This window comes from Bombus pyrosoma, linkage group LG11, assembly GCF_014825855.1.
Source record: "Bombus pyrosoma isolate SC7728 linkage group LG11, ASM1482585v1, whole genome shotgun sequence".
Taxonomy (NCBI): Eukaryota; Metazoa; Arthropoda; class Insecta; order Hymenoptera; family Apidae; genus Bombus; species Bombus pyrosoma.
Window position 1 is genome coordinate 1293888 of NC_057780.1, and position 16723 is coordinate 1310610.

The following is a 16723-nucleotide window of genomic DNA, read 5'->3' on the forward strand; positions in this document are numbered from 1 at the left end:
CGGAAGAAAGAAATTCAGTGTCTGCGCATGTTCAACGACGTTAATTAGTTCTTTGCTTCTCAAGTACATTAATATTCTATATTATCGAGAAATGTAATAATATGGAGAAATTAACAACGTTAAGACATTTTTACGATTTCATTCCTTGGTATATATCTTTATATGAAAATTCACGCTGAAGCGTATGATATTTTATTTACTGGGAACAAAATTTGCTTAATTTTATTTCTCCAAGAAACGAACAGTAGTTCCAACGTTACTCGCGTGCAAAGATAAATCATCTGGAACAAATAACGTTAAATGACGTAGTTAGTTTCCTGACGGGAGATTTTTCGCGGAGATAAAAGTACAACGGACGCGCACCGATGAAAATAGCTAGATATAGCTTGTCGTTTAATAATACTAATGGGATTTTTATCTGTAATTGGATTAGAGTCGTAAGGAAATTCGGAGTGTACGGTGCGTCATTAGAATATCGGTATTAACCTTTCGTACGCCATAATTGGGTCACGGCTTGCGCGCTTTGCTATATGATTATTTTCAAACTTTCACGATTCTGAGAAAAAAGTTGGCAACTTTTTTGATTTAACATCGTCATCCAGACAATTCGTGTCTAATTTATTAACTTTTGCAACTTTCCCGTATTAAAGACTGCTCCGTCGTTGCTCTTTTCTGTTCGATAGAAATCTTCTGCATCCAGCGAACTTTTAAAATGCAATTTTTGAAAACTATGTTTTCCAACCTTTGGCCGGACTTTGTTCGAAGTTTGAAGCAGCTTGTTTGGAATAGAATCGTCGTCGGGAAACAGCAGAAACAAGGTTCGTTTGACTCTAAAATGACAATGTGTACCTACTTAAACCAGAGATTTTAGTTTAGGTTTATCTGACTCTAAGGCAACGATCTACTTACACCAGGGCGTTCTGTTCACGTCGATGTCATACGTTGTTCTCGCTTTCAGCTAACGACTATCTGCTTCAACCAGACTGTAGATTGTTCCCTCTTCTTTGCCTGTGTCCTCATTTTTATTATTCTGAGAAACTTTGGAGAAAATGGGTAATACGACTACTATAAATAGCCATAGTTCTATGATTAATTGTAAAGGCGTGCGTTGTGAATTTCTCGAAGAATCCTATGCTTTCCTTTTATCGAAACCTTGGACGGCTGAAACAAATCCCTGCATAGGTTTGTAGCGGTCCATGGCCGTAGAAAAAGTCCCAGGGTTGAAGCACATGTGTCGGTCAAATGGACGTCGAAACGACGGCTGAGAACAGGACGTCGTAAAAGAATAAATCCTGGGACTTACTAAAAAACCATGGGCCGTCGAAGAGAAAATTTGTTTTATTGCCTACGGATTTTTCCATCCCCACGTCGGAAGAAAACTCTCTCTTCCGAGGACCTCGGCATCCTATAAAAAAGGAAACGAGGGGAAGCTTGGGGTAGTCCGTCATGGTCCGTCATAGTTGTTCCATAGTCGGGCATAGTCCGTCATAGTTGATATTCGATAGCAGTTCAGGGTAGTCGCTGATAGTTGCACGGTTAGTCAGTCAGGCAGATAGCATAGTTGGCTCGTACCGACTTTGTATCAAGTTTGTATCGCTTGTGTATCGTCATCGTTTGAGCTCGACGTGCACCCGTTACGATCTAGAACGACGCGCACTCGATATCGAAATGAACATTGTTAAAGTTATGTTAAACTAATACACCTCAGGTTTCATTCTTTGGAATCAAATCATAAAAATAGAAGTTTACACAAACGTTCGCAGTCTACTAATCCACTTACTACACGATCAATTCTTACGTTTCTGCTCCATCGAGAAACCATGCTCGCGCTTGATATTGCGTTTTTCTCCTGACGATCCAGGAGTCTGATTGTAAGCGGTTAAACCGGATCCGGGTGCACGAAACGATGCATCCGCAAAGCTTTAGGTTTTCGATCGCGGAGCTGGCAAGCAAGGAGCGACCTTAATCACAGAGAAGTACGTTTCCCAATAATGAAATATCGAGGGCGAAGGAGCAAATTGTCAACGGGGAAAGCTTCCCTGATAATGAAATATCAGGCAAGGGAATCGGAGGAGCAAAGGCGCAGGGAAAAGGGAGAAATAAGGAGAGAAGGACGTAACCAGAGTGGCGCAATTCGGTTTCTTCTTCTACTCCCGTTGGCACCGTATTCATTCGAGTTCGTTAACTGCGACAAGCAGCCGAATCGAGCGTCGCTTAGCAGGAAAACTTGCTTCCGTCTGGACTAACAGCAATTAGGGCAACCGGCTAATTACGTCGTTAACGAATGGGCCGATCAGCGACGACCAAAAGAGGACAGGACAAAACGCCGTACAAAGAGATCAATGAAACATACATAGCCGTACAAAAGTATCCAAACACCTGTAGACATCCTTTTGGAAATATACCGCGTGTCTTGTGCGAGATATTCCGAAATTTTATTAACGCTATTACGAGACACGACTGGCGCGATTGTATCGGTCAAGTTCCAAACGCATCTGAACGTATACACTCTCATCTACCATAAGTTTGATTTCATGTAAAATATAATCGAGGACAAAATATAAATCGTAGTTGAGGGTTTTTAAGGATATGGAAACTCGAAGGAATAAAAGACTGATTTAATTATCGTTGTATCATTATAGCACCAAAGATCCTCGAGAGTGTCTTTTTTTTTATTTGGTAGACTATTTACAATCAATTCTCATTGAGAATTATAAGTAAATTATTTTGACGTGGCACTGTAACTTGGATTATAAGAGTTTATACCATGTTTGATTCGAGTTGAATCTAATCCTCGAGAGTATAGCGACTTGAAGGAAACAAGAGTCGAGTAGGCGATAGGAAATGATCGAGATGACGATTTTTTTCTAGTTGGACTCGAAGAGAATAACGCGAAGGATGGTAGCATAGTGGTAATTTTCACGAGTTAATGAATTCTAATTAGAAGTTTTCAATCGCAAATGTTAGACGGGTCGTGGGGTAGGTTAACAGCCACTGTTCGGCTATTTTACTCTCTCGTACGTGCAACAAAAGAGCGCTGCACTGTCTCGTTGGCCATCTATTTGTCCGCTTTTCTCTTGTTTTTTAGACAGCACATGCGGAGTCAACGTCGGAGCGTTGTTCTCTCATCGTTCCGCTTTCAATTATCGTGCCGTGGTCGTAACCAAATTATTCTTCAATTTCAGCTACGCTTCGTACAAATAACAGCTACGTATTCGAGGGAAAAACTTTTTTCCACACGACATATAAAGCGAAACGGACCTCGTAGCTCTTAATTACGAAATAATGTTGCTAATCGTAGCCTTTTTTATTTTTTTTTTTTTTTTTTAGTTATTTCACCATTTTTTCTCTCGTAAATTCTTCTGTTACTTGGAGAGCACTCGACAGCCTTTCGTTGAAAAATTTCGTTGAATATACGGTAGAATAACGGGTAAACCGTTTTGAAAGCAAGATAAAACAAGGTACTGTAGAGTACCGTGATAAAGCATCCTCTTACAATATTTTTTATCTCAGGGCTTCGTTCAGCTCGAGGCGGATAATATTCAGAGATACGTTTATGAACTTCCATAAGATTATCTTCTGCGAGCGAGTCAATAAGAATCATCGTCCGACCTAATTCCTTGTTTATTTCGTTATTTTAGCAAACATCGTTTCGCATTTGTCGAGTCTTGCAAGTTGTAAACGTTTCGCTCTTCTTATGGCTTATACTCTCCGAAATATTGTAGTATCGTGAACGAGAGCCCTAAGGGATATAGGGCGAACCATAAACAATGTCGCGAGAAAGCCCAAGTGCCGACAGGCGCAACAATGTATCATCGGTCCTTCGATCGGATAGTTACGCGGAAAAGGCCTGCGTGACCCTGGCCACGAGCGGTCGCGGAACACGTGCGTGATGAGGCTAAGATAAAAGACAAAGGGATGCTAAGGGAGAAAGACGAATTAACAGTCAGTGTCAGTGGAGAAGCCAGAGAGTGTGAATCGAGAAGTTGGGGAGATAGCGTTGCTAGTGTGACAACAACCATACCAAAATCCACGTCGTTTCATGCTAACTGACAGTGAACCGTTAGGCTTCGACCTGACCTTTGCACATGGTCCAACATTACATTTTCCCCGTTACGTAGGGCAATCAGGATGCTCTCCTTGCCCCTCAACACCTACAAACGCAACATGTAAAAACTGCGAGCTTTCGACCACCAGACTAGTCTTGTGCGCAGTTTGGCCGTGATTTGAACAACTATTTTAACTTGGCTACTTCATCGTTTTCGTGAATAAAAGCCTACAAAATTATAGAAGCACGGTCAAGTTAAATTATTGCTCAGCTGCTCCTTTTTTTATCATTAATTTTACGCGACACTAGCGTTGTCGAGAGAGTGTGGTCCGCGTGAGACAGAGTGCCACGTAGGAGACACAAGAAATCACGAAACCGATAGATCTCCTCGTGTCGCAGTTCGAACGTTTCACGAATAAGAGGAAGACATTGAACTTTGTATATGATAATAGAATTTATTATGCAAATCCAACAGAGTGACGGTTCAAAGTGTTACAACAGAATGATTCAAAGTGTTACAAGAGACTGGGGCGAGCGCTTATTTTGGAGGGTTTTTATACCGAGGTTTCAGTCCCTCTGGAGGGGTTGTCGTCTGGTGTATCTCAGTGGCGCCTATTCCGTTACTATTTGGTTATTGTTTCGATGCCTGTGGTACGCAGGATGTCTTGCCTCTCTTACTCAGTTACTGTTTCTGAGCGAGTGGTCTTTTTCAGCGTGTGACAAGAGCGTGGGAACCGTGGTGACGAGAGTTGCAAATTAATTATTTAGTTGTCTTAATTATAGTACGTTATTGTATTTAGTTCACGTTAAACAACCATCGTTTCCTGTTTAACCAACACCTGTTTAATCTAAATTAAATGAACTAATTGTAGTAAGATCTTACGATATTATTTTCTAGTCAAATATAATCCAGTGAAATAGCTGAATCATTGTGAAACTTGTATCTCAAAAGGAACAAAGTTCTTCGAGAGCAACTGTAACGTAGTTAATATTCAATAACTAGAACTAAAATTTCCCATACAGATCTACTCGAGTATTTTGTATTTCCTGTTTCTTCCTCGCGCATCTACAATTTGGTTATTCGGTTTGGAGTTACATTCGCGATATGATTTACGATTTAAAATTTGCGATATCACGGATAAGCATGTAGACGTAGCGCGAAACACGTACGAGGAAGGATGTCAGCTTGTTACAGCTAATTGCCAATCACGCCGTATTTGCATAGGAAGAAGGAAGGAACGGTCGAGGATGTGAAACACGCGCAAGGGGAAACGAGCCAAATAGTAATAATACGCGTACGTCGCTGTTACAATGAATTTCCATCACGCACCTGTGCTTTTCTTCTTCCAAGAAACTGCCAGTTGCAGAGTCACTGTCAACAATACACAGCACCGACTCGATTGTTCTACATTTTCTATCTAAAATCTCAATCGGCTTTAATAATTCTTTAATTAAATATTACGGTTATTCCATATCTTTTTGTCTTCTAGTCTATCCATTCTGTGGAACGTCTTTAATTTCGTCTTTAATTAACATATACACGACACAGGTAACGACAATTTTACAAAGTCCTGGATGGTTGCAACTGAATGCGTCGATGCTTGCTGATCGACGACTGACGAGAATGTGATTTTTTCGTGGATTTTCCCAGCCATCCGTGCGCCTGTGATGTCTTTATGGAAAGGTTGCGGTTACGACAACTCGTACCGTTACCTGCGTTTTCCAATTTCCCTTCGGAAATTCCGAGTTTACGGCACTTCCAGGCTATCGAATGCGAAATAAATTAGAATTCCAAAGAGTGTGCTGTCTCCTGTCCGTTTAAAAGATTAAGATTCCAACTCAAAAATAGATTACTTTGCGCTCGTGCTGCGAGCTTTACCAACGAAGACCTCTTTCGTTCGTTCGATCCGCGAATGTTCCAAATGGAGCAAATATGGCAACTTTGACATTATTTCATTATTATGGAGTAAATGAAGCAATTCGTTCATTTACTCCGTAATAAAAGTCTGAACGACCTTGCTCTCCCGCGACAGGGGTTGTAAAGTTTGTGATCTATGTTTGATAAAAACACGTTTAAAGTATGATTGATGCGAAAAACGTGGAAACGTTAGAAGTAAACCAAACAATTGTCAACGGTGATGAACCAAAGATCGTAATATTTGTGATTCGAGTTTTTGTGTTTTAATGAAAATTTAATAACAGTGAACCCTATTTCACAGGAAAGAGATAGAAACGAAACTGTTTATGGCGCGATTTGTTGAATTTATGAATATTTTCCTATTTGATGATGAGGGAGATGAGATAGAGGGACGAGACAAAGTAGAAACTCGTGCAAAAAGTAATATGAAAATGTGAAGGCTAGAAAAGGAACGAGTCTCAGATTTATTCGTGGCCGCGACGAAGAAGAAACAATTCTACGTGTTTTCCGAGGCAAGTGTAAATCGAGGCTCGCTTTTCATTTCGGCCGACGTTGAAAAATTTATCATACGATTCAGCAGTCTCGGATTTTCACCTTTTGCGCGATCGGTTTCGATAAACGATCAAGTTTTATTTATAGAGCACAAGGTTACAAACGTCTGGTCTATCTCGACCTACGCATCCTCCCTTTTCGATTTTTCAAGGGTTGCGATTTTCCCGTGTTCTACAAAAAGAAACTTCGTACGAAATTGTCAAGGGCCTCGATTTTCGCGTACAAACGTTCGTTTCTTCCTTTTTTCTTATCTCTCGTGCGAAACGTGCAGGCAGAAAGGTTCGACGTCGTTTTAACTGAAAAGAAAGGAAGAAACGACGAAAGAAAAGGTCGCTAATATGAAAAGCTCGCGTCTGATTGGCGCAAAGGGAAATTCTGAATTCATTTTCCGAGCACCGCGCTTGTTCCTTGACGAGGCTTCCAGGTCGTTTTAGCAATTGCTCCGCAGTTTAATTCAATCGATGCCTTCGCGAACCCGTGTACCTGCTAATTACGGGTAATTAAATAAGTCTCAGGGCGAGCGTCTTTTACGTTGGTCGCTGGAGCTTTTTCAGCAGCGCACTCTTCCTCGCGTATTATCCGATTAGTTATTATTGTCCGTTAATTAAAAAGTTTAATCACAGCTCTGGTATGGCTGTGTATGTAGTGGTAATCTGCTGAAGTAACGTTGACACTTGCTGTATTAGAACGTTTTTTAAATTTCATATAAGACGCGATAATTCCTTCAAACGATCGAGCGTTCGATCGCATTCGTGCAACGTAACCAGGTAAAATCGTGCAAACTGTTTGCAAGAGCTACAAGAACTCGTCGACTCGTATCTACTGCTGTCATAAATATCGAAACGCTTGCTAATATCTGGTACAAATTAAGTGTCTTAAATACGCGGCTTACGATGTAAAATACCGAAGAAAGAAAAAACCTGTCAAGGTTTTCCAATAAATGAGAGTATTAGGTCGTCCGGAAAGCGTCTTTCTTTTACAAACGTGTCTGTTACAACGATCCATCTTTAAAGGAACGCGAAACCTAAGCTGTCAAATGTCGTGGTCTTCGTCTTGAAGACCAAAATGGATCATACGTAATTGAATGAAATAATAGAAGCACGTCTATTATTTCCTTGTAAAACGAAAGGAACTTTTCGGACAACCTGATAGTGACAAATTTGTCAAGGTTTTCCAATAAATGTAAGTAGTAACATTTACCTATGGCCAGACCTTCGAAGCGATGCTTTACGGCAAGGTTTAGCAACAAATTTACAATCCACCAAAGAGCAAGCCGAAAACATCGTCACGTTCCAAGGTTCCTCGCTCGTCGTTCGTTCCCTTTGGCGAACAGCAGCAATTTTTCCGTAGTTCAATATGGAACAGCGACAGCTTCGAACTACAAGATTCCCGTCTAGCGTCTAGAACGTATTAAACTCCGAGTTAGACGAGGTGCCATCGATTTTCCTCGTCGATGTATTTTTCACCGTGGAATTTGGAATTCGCTTAGCGTCGGTTCACGCCACGGCCAAAGGTAATATCTAAGAAATTTCCGACATTTTCATCGACATTCTCGCGAGAGAGAAGCCAAGGATGGAGAACGTTTCTGCGTGTACGTATTGGAATGCGTAAGTATAGCCGCGTGGCGTGGAAGGGTCGTGGCGTGTCAGAGGGCTCGAGCAACAGGGAACAAAGTGGATGCTGGCGGAAAAAGAATTTAGGTCAATGAGAAACTTGCGCCGCATCACCGCTTCAACCGTTGAAACTCCCTTGCTTTTAGATCGCGGATTGTGGTTCGTGGAAATTGCCCTGGCAAGGCATTTCGGCGAAGGTAATCGCCACTTTTGCGATACTCCAATGCCTTTCTCTTTCTTCTCTCTATCCAAGTATCGTTTCTTGTTCTCCTTCGGCTACTAGTCGTTATAAAAGTTCTATCTATCGCTTTCTTTCTTTCTTTCTATTTATTTTTATTTCTTTTCTCTGCATATTTTGAAGACCCTTTAGACTCGTAATACGTACGTCACTTTGAAGATCTATGCATGAAACGCACCATCGTCCATAATTACGTGCACATTTTGGCCGATTTCTATTATTAACAGCGCCTGATTATTATCAATAATATACGAATTAATGACAGACCAATGATTCAAAGCGGTACTTACAATTAGCGTCTCGTCGTGCCGTGATATTTCACGATAACTTTAACGAAGGATAAAAAAGTTGTTGTCGTAATTTTGTGACTAATTTATTGATTCGGCGAAGAATCGGTAAGCGTAGAGATATTTTAAAGTGGTTGGAAATACGTATAGAAAGTGTAAGACAGAAGATAGGGAAATGGTGTTTGCATAACGAAGCGTAACAAATCGATGTTAGCCTTGTGGATAGGGAAGGAAACGAAGTATTTTAGGTTTTATTTAGAAGAAGAAAGAAACGAAGTGATAACGAAGTTCCAAGGCCGAGGATCATAAGAAGGAAAGATTACCGGCGGTCCTTATCTCCGTAAATGGATGAAAAAAATTCTTGAAGCGAAGCTAATGAACGTTGAAAGTTTCTGAGAGAGAATGGAACATTCCAAAGATGAAGTTTATACCGGACATTACTCGCAACCAAAGTCCACCAAATTCTCTCGAAACTGAAAGAACGAGGAAAACAGAGAAAGAGAGTTTGTCAAAGATACCGACGATACTTTTGTCTTAGTAACTAATCGGAAAATTTAATAACACTTGTATCGCTTTATCTTTTTTTTTTTTTATTTTATTTTTTGATAAAACAACCGATGCATTCAGTTGGAAATTCGTAAAGAGAGTTTTCGAAAATTGATCTGTACACGTATTTACTTTAATTTACGCGCGAAACGCGCGAGTACGTACGCGCCAAGTTAATAACAGCAGACTTACTAAATCCACATGAAACATTTGCAGTTACGTGCCTGCAATCGGTTTTGTTTCGACAATATATCATTGGCAAAAATTCGAATAGTATTAAATTTTACGCTATCCAGCGTTTAATTAAACTTTATAGTGCGTACAATTTTTCCGTAAAACCGAAAATTAACAAATTCTATTCGCTTGTTATAAAATCTATTATTTCAGACAAATGTCGCTGTATTTAATACAAAAAGTAAGAATCGTAACGCTATAGCGATCTAAAGTTTACTACAAATCTGTCGATCTATAGTGAAATTCCCAGCTTTTCTCTTCCCCGCTTTCCACCAAATCGAATAATTGATCAAAGATTAACGAATAAGCGAGTAGTAGCGAGGGGAAAGCTTCTGATCCTGTCAGAGCCACTTTCGGCGCTAACGTAGCTTCCCAACTAGTAGTATCAGCTGGTACTAGTTGCCCGCAGTCAAACGATTTTCGCGTGTATCGTCAAATTTCTAATTTCCCTTTCGTCTGGTAGCTATCGTTCAAATAGACGACAAGTCCACTCCGCGAGAATGCAGAACGAATTGTATTTTAGTTAAAAGAGCCGTTCGTATCCTTCGAGCTTGATAAACCATATCATGGTGGGTAATAGGATACGATACGTTGAAATCGATTGGGCACAGTAGAATAAATGCAACGATGTTGCTTTGTGAATGCTACGCGACGAAAATAAAACTGAAACTATGGTTCCTGAAGCGAGTAATGGATGAAATTTAATTGTAATGAAACATTAACTCAATTTCGTCGATGTAACTGAAACGAAAGAGTTATGGAATTTTCGTACGTTCTTCTTCGTTGCATCGTGATTCAATTATTTCAATTTCAATCGGTGGGATCTTTGCACGGAAGGTAATATCGAAAAACGAAATGTAAGGCGCTTTCGATTCAACCTTTTACCGCTGTCGATGTAACTTGCAAGTGAAAAATAAATCGCTATAGACTATTAAAAATTGTTAAAAAAATTAATAACGCATGGAATAACACCGATGACGTTGAAATCAGTAAAGACAATATATGTGAGAATTGTTATTTAGATGTAATTACGTACAACGCAATGCAAAATGAGGTAGTTGAAATTCAAAGATTCTGCCGCTCTTCTCGATGGCTTCTCGTAGGCTCGTGAGTGTCTTTAAAATCTTTCTTTCTCCTTTTCTTAGATTTGTCCTTAGCTAGGACTCTTTTAAATGTTTATATGCATGGCTCTCGGACATCAGCGCTGCTCAGTCGCTGTTAGTATCGTTGAGTCAGCTTGATAAATAATTATGTCTGCATACATAGGAAACATAAAGGTAGCACGATCCAATATCGAGTACGTTCTAAGTCCTGGACGTAGGATTCGAATTCGAAAGCATTGAAATCATGGCAGCTGATATCGGAGACGCTAAGGTGACGAAATCAGATATTTGATACGGTAAGGAGAATGGAAATCGATATTTGACACCTTGAAACTATATACTAGTAGGACCTAATATACCTTAAGACCCTTGAGCCATCACAACCAATATTCGGCATAATGACGAGGAATTTGGTATTTGATATCTCCAGTTGATTGAGCACCGTGTGTACTAACAGCGAGTTACGAAACACGCGTTTAGAGACGCTAATTGTGAAATCTATTTAGTAATAAATGAAATTGTAATTATTCGCTCTAGGCGAGGATCCTAGAAATTGTTTAGAAATTTGTACAATTATTGGATTGGCAACCAGGTGATTGCGGATTTTGTCAATATCACCTAATGACTCACTTAGTTGCCAACCCAATAGTTACAATTTAGTAAAGCTCGATACTAGATAAATTCAAACGATTGATCTCTATTGAATTTTACACCTACGATGAGTATACCAATGCAATATATACGTCGAGTTATCGTTAGGTTTAGGGACGTCTAACGAATCTTCATTTGGACTAGCCATCGTTGTTGCGCAACAGAGATTATATTTACTGGTATAAATATGATTTTGTACAGAGTTTGACAAATAACCGTGGTAATTAGACACTCGAGATGTTAAAGACAATGTTCCTAGGTTCAATAACAAATCCACGGTCAACGGGGAAAACTCTTTGTTCAGTAGAATATATTTTGAAACACAAAGTGACGTTAGCTGTGACGCTCGGTTTCTTTCTGACTGGCTGACAACACGATGTGTGTAAACTCGCCAAGGTGATCACAAGAATAAAAGACCGATACGATCACATTTGTCAATTGCATATTGACCGAGGATGTCAACAAAATTCCAGGCGCCGTTTCTAGGCAGACCCGCGTAGAGCCAACGTTGCTCCTGCCCGGGGCTTGTTTGTTAATACAGCGTGTGCCCCTCAATATCGGTACTTCCTCTGTTAGGTAAAAACGTTTATCCCGTGACCGTGGCTACGTTCGGCGACTGGTTATGTCACCTCGAGTCCAAGCCCACTGTCACAAATTTCGGGCAAACATAACCGGATCGTATCGCAACAACAACTTCTAAGTTCTATTATTTAAGCACAGCTATAATAAATAGTCTAGACTAAAGTATTAGGGTTCTTGCCAAAAATTCCAAAAGAAAAGCCCCGATGTCCTTTCGTCTGCGACATATATTTCGAAAGGATTTCGTTGTTTCTCAGTTTCAACTTCAGTTTGATATTCACTTGCCGCGTTGTTTCCTGTCTTGGTTACTTGTGTTTTAAGTTTCCATGTTATTTTTTATTTCCTTATGATTTTCAAACGTCACCACTTGTTCCAGTGGCTGTTAATTGGTTATTTTCAAAATGATTGTCTTCGCGTTATACATTCAAATTTCAAGCTAAAATCAATGCGAAACGGAAATATGCAGCTGTCGAATATTAATTTTTCAAGTGTCCTCTGCGAGCGTAGTTCATTATAATTTCATGACTTCCATATTGTATTGTTCATTTCGTTTGTACGAAAGATGAGCAGTTTAAATTTGTTAGGATAACACTTTGAATTCAAATTGATTTTCATTCCTGGACAAACAAATTTATTTTCATATCGGTCCATTCGTAGATTACATCAATATTTGTGTTCGTAACAAAACGCGGCTGTTTATTTATAATTTCGAAAACTTTCCTACATTATTTTAATTTGTTGATTCGCGGTATCGGTCGATTCACAAATTGTCAATTATATTTTTTACGATTTGACAATCTGGGAACTTTATGATATGGCAAAGAACATCGGAATTTTAGAATGTTAGAATTGTCAGGATAATTATTTCGTTTGCAACTTGTGAAACTTGTAAAATTCACTAAGATAGTCACGCAAGGTGGTTATAAAATTTCTCTGATAATCTAAATTTAGTTGTGTAAAACAAGTAATCGACATGCCCCAAATTATATCGTTAGTCATAATTCAAACATTTTCTTCTTCAAATTGCAACAACATATTCACGTATTAGGTTGTCGGAAAAGTGTCTTTCTTTTACAGACACGTCTTTCACAAAGACGCATCTTTATACAAACGTGAAAACTATTCTGTCGAACGTTGTAATCTCTATGATCTCTCTTGATAGAACAAAATGGATCATACGTAATTCGACAAAATAATGTAAAATGAAAAATATTATCCATTTCCTTATAAAACGAAAGAAACTTTTCGGACCACCTAATATTGCGTAAAGAGGAAACATTGCTGTATAAAATATGCTTGTAGCATGCTATCATTCAGGGAATCGCTTTAACAACGCGCAAGAATCACTTAATACGTCGCTGAGATCGACTTTCCTCGTAAATATAATTACATAAAAGAACTGTTACCATTATACCGATATGGCGTTCGTGTTGCAGCAACGATCTGTGCCAATTGTTCGGCCGAGAGAAGCAATAAAGTCCGGCCGTCAAATTTAATCGTCGACCATACGTTTCCGAGGGAACAGCAACAATTGCCAAGCTAGCCGCTGTTATATCTCGGTTGGCAGCCTCTTTGTGCGAACGAAATCGCGTTACGTACGAGCTAATAACGTGTCGGCGGAAAAGAAGACAATCGTGGAAACGTAAAAACGGTCATTATCGACGTGGACGAAGACAGTCGGACGGTTGACTATGTCGACTTTTCTCGAGGAGAAGAATCACGTGTTATAGCGTTTCTCATCTAGCGGACACTAGATTGCAAAGCAAAGCTTGATATTATGCAAATACTTTGTAACAGCGAAAACGAATTCGCCTCTACATTTGCAGACTAAATAGAGATTCGGTCGATTTCTGACAAATTCTTGCGTTTTGAAATTTTTAATTACATCATGGACGATGCGAAATATAGAAATACGAAGAATTATAATATTATTAGGATATAGAAGTACAAAAACGGTGATTTGCAATTAAAATATTGTAGACGTAACGGTAATCCATGCTTTGTCTCGACACGTTCTGGAAATATATTTAAATTATGTTATCGCTAAACGAAATTTATTGTGCAACAAGGAGATATCGTTACAATTCGTTTGTCGTTAATGTATCATCTTTGCGGCAAAAAAAGGAAATTATCCCTCGAAAATTGGACAATTGCATTCTCGAAACGAGGCAGAACACGAGTTCACGCTCGATCGAGGGAAGCTTAAGCACGAGTAAGCCTGTTAGTTGTTACATCTCGTTGAATAATAAACCCTCCTTTGCATAATAAACTTCACCCAGATTTTCACGCGCCTCGATCGTATTACGGTCTTCTTTGAGTCTTATAAAGTGTGAGTCCATAACGTTGGGGCGAGCCCATTAAATTTACATAAAAATTCGACGTCGCGCGAAATCTAGGCGACGACCAGGGACAAAAAGATCATGGGAAACCGAGTTTATCCTACCGCTCTGCTCTTGTACCGTCATATTACCACCGATGTTGGATTATCTTTAATCCGAAGCTGAACCTACGTTAAACGACTGTTAACTTTTTCGCGATTCGAAACCAGAAATTGTGCTACTTTCTGTGGAAACGCGAATATTTTCATTGCCAGATACGATGCCTGTAGATAAATTTCTGTGCGTTCGAAATAAATTGACGTCCGTTCGCAACGTGTTTGGAAGTCTCTTTTCTTCGAAGAATTTTGCGTATCGTTGTAATATCTCGGGAAACCTCGATACTAGCGCAACTTGAAACTACGCCATTTCATTTTGGGACAGCAGCTTATGAAATTTTAATGCTTGCCAAACGTTATTCGAGCCGTGGTAACGTTATTATGTGGCTAAATTACGATAATATTCAAATGTAGTTTTTTCTCTAAATTCCCGTCTTCGTATAACGTAGGAGCACGTTATACTTGGGGAATAACGATTTACGAAATTTTCAAGTTCGTTAAGAACGATTGTAGTTACAGTGATGTTACAAAATACGATATTACAAAGTTATAGTAACATTGCTAGAAATTTAGTTGTGAGAATTGATGTCGTAATTGATAGATCATGAGCGGGGAACAGCGATCCATATAGAGCTATATTCGACTTCATGAATTTATATGGAATTCTGTTGTATTATCGCAGGCTCGGATACGTTACCGACTGTAAACGCGTGTGAAATTGCAGGTTGCGAATCACGTAGGTATAACGTTGCTGCATCTAGCATCCTCTCGTGACGTGACACGATTTTCTGAGGGGCAAGTGTAATTGCACTACGTGTCCTTACGTATGGCAACGCGATATCGACTTCCCACAGCCACGTGTTTACGAAAATTTACCCGGTAAATACGCTACCAGTTAGTTCCTATTAACCGTTTAATACCCAGTGTCTTCAATTTTTATTTGAGAATCGCGAAACATAGCCGAGCATCTGAGGAGTTTCTTCGTTTCACGATTAACGTCCAATGCTTTAGAAACAGTCCGCTCTTTATATTTGACGAACGACAGGAATCATCGTTTGTATATTTGCAACGAACAATGAAAATATTTCGTTTGGGAAGTTGCGTCTGGCAACCGTAGAATGTTGGAAATATATCGAAGTCCACGTGCAGTGGATAGGCAAATTAACAAATAACCGAGCACCATATTGCTGATTGGGAAGTCGAGAATTTTTTTATTAAATTCTTTGACCGACAATGGCATGCCCTGCGATTTTTATAATCATCGAGAATAGTTGGATGGCAATGCATGGATGGAATACGCAATGGGCGGAAAAATGTTTGAAACGGGCATGAAGAGTAGAAATAAAACTGACGAAAATTCTGAACGCGGATAATAACAAAATGAAACGAATAAAACGCACAAAGATTCAACGTATTCGCTTTAACCTTCTTCTTCTATTCTTTTTCACAAATTGCATATTCTCCTTATTAGGAATTAATCGAAGAATTTCATCGATAGTTTCTGTTTTAACGCGTTGCTTTTCGAGTTGCTTATCCGTATGGAACACGGAGAAAGGGAAGACGCATCGTGTGCGTCCGTAACGTTATTCGCAGGATAATTTCGCTTTACGTTCGATAGCCATTCGAATAAATTTACAGACACGTAAGTGTAGACACAGTAAGCGATAACTAAGCACGCGTGTTACCTAGTTGCGATCTGCCACAGGATCCACTGAACTTTAATGTTTCACATGCGCGATAGAAATTTAATCTGCATCCTTTAAACTGAGAACGCCAAAGCCCCACGATGAGAACGATCGTCGATAAAAACGATATTGCATTGTGGTTTGAATAAATATACCCACTTCAGCGGCCACTTTGAAACGTACCAATTGACCACAATACGTTGCGCGTAACTAGAAACGAAGAGAATGCGACGATCGAATGGATCCTGGCTTCGCAACCCTGTGTGATGATCGCATTGCATAGATTACGTTGCCTTACGAAGAGTATATTTTCCGCCTTTTATAACAGAGCGATTTGAGAATTTATTTAATTTTTAAATTAAACTCCTTCGAGTACTTTAAAAATATCGAATTTTCAGAGGACGCAATTTCGAAGCTAGGAGCACGTCCCTTCTTTTAACTATTTCATGTTAAAATAATCCTTTTTGGATACGATCTTCTACTATATCTTATCTCGATTAGATTTGCTAGAGATTATCGAGCGATCTAAACAAAGGGAAGGTGGACAAAGTTGCAGTTCATTTAAGGGAGCGACGACTGAGGAAAGATTGGGAAATACTGAAACAAAGACTGGAAAATGTATTTCAAAAGCTATACTGATCAACCACCCACAGATTAGAAAGCGAATAAGAGTGGAATTCGTTGAATAGAATTTTGTACGAATTTCCCAGAAATCTGATATTATTTGTATCATCTTCTTATAATAAGCAAGCTTATGGGACTAAATAATTTGGTTTTTGGAAACTTGGATACTAAACGTATGTCCAGATAATGAAATTGACGAGGAAACGCGGAG

General features: G+C 39.4%; 1 protein-coding gene across 3 annotated transcripts in view; it reads left to right on the forward strand.

The window, feature by feature from the left end:
* Window positions 1-16723, forward strand: part of LOC122573241 (peroxidasin-like) — a 342454-nt gene that overhangs the window by 34745 nt on the left and 290986 nt on the right. The window contains exon 1 of one of the 3 annotated variants that reach the window (XM_043739339.1): window positions 7900-8031. The exons of the other annotated variants lie outside the window; for them this stretch is intronic. The gene's annotated coding sequence lies outside the window, so the exon portion shown is untranslated. Of the gene's footprint in view, window positions 1-7899; window positions 8032-16723 lie in introns of those variants that run through there. 3 annotated transcript variants of the gene reach the window in all.